This window comes from Bison bison, unplaced genomic scaffold (genome assembly GCF_000754665.1).
Source record: "Bison bison bison isolate TAMUID 2011002044 unplaced genomic scaffold, Bison_UMD1.0 scf7180017864209, whole genome shotgun sequence".
NCBI classification, from domain to species: Eukaryota; Metazoa; Chordata; class Mammalia; order Artiodactyla; family Bovidae; genus Bison; species Bison bison.
Genome location: NW_011494781.1, coordinates 4,554,025 through 4,555,143, shown reverse-complemented (window position 1 = coordinate 4,555,143; position 1,119 = coordinate 4,554,025).

The window sequence follows — 1,119 nt, the reverse complement described above, 5'->3', positions numbered from 1 at the left end:
ACCCAAGACAGGCGGGTCATGGTGGAGAGGTCTGACAGAATGTGGTCCACTGGAGAAGGGAATGGAAAACCACTTCAGTATTCTTGCCTTGAGAACCCCATGAACAGTATGAAAAGGCAAAATGATAGGATACTGAAAGAGGAACTCCCCAGGTCAGTAGGTGCCCAATATGCTACTGGAGATCAGTGGAGAAATAACTCCAGAAAGAATGAAGGGATGCAGCCAAAGCAAAAAGAATTCCCAGCTGTGTATGTGACTGGTGATAGAAGCAAGGTCTGATACTGTAAAGAGCACTATTGCATAGGAACCTGGAATGTCAGGTCCATGAATCAAGGCAAATTGGAAGTGGTCAAACAAGAGATGGCAAGAGTGAATGTCGACATTCTAGGAATCAGTGAACTAAAATGGACTGGAATGGGTGAATTTAACTCAGATGACCATTATATCTACTACTGTGGGCAGGAATCACTTAGAATAGAGACATTAACATAAAAATTGATTATGCTTTTTAGAAGACTAAACAAAGACAAAAAAGAGAATATAGTAATAATATGGTTATCTTAAAAACTGGCAAAAGGTCAGTTTTCATTCCAATCCCAAAGAAAGGCAATGCCAAAGAATGCTCAAACTACTGCTCAGTTGCACTCATCTCACATGCTAGTGCAATTGGAGAAGGCAATGGCACCCCACTCCAGCACTCTTGCCTGGACAATCCCATGGACGGAGGAGCCTGGTAGGCCGCAGTCCATGGGGTCGCACAGAGTCGGACACGACTGAGCGACTCACTTTGACCTTTCACTTTCATGCATTGGAGAAGGAAATGGCAACCCACTCCAGTGTTTTTGCCTGGAGACTCCCAGGGATAGGGGAGCTTCGTGGGCTGCCATCTATGGAGTCACACAGAGTCGGACACGACTGAAGCGACTTAGCAGTAGCAGCACATGCTAGTAAAGTAATGCTGAAAATTCTCCAAACCAGGCTTCAGCAATACATGAACCATGAAATTCCAGATGTTCAAGCTTGTTTTAGAAAAGGCAGAGGAACCAGAGATCAAATTGCCAACATCCGCTGGATCATGGAAAAAGCAAGAGAGTTCCAGAAAAACATCTATTTCTGCTT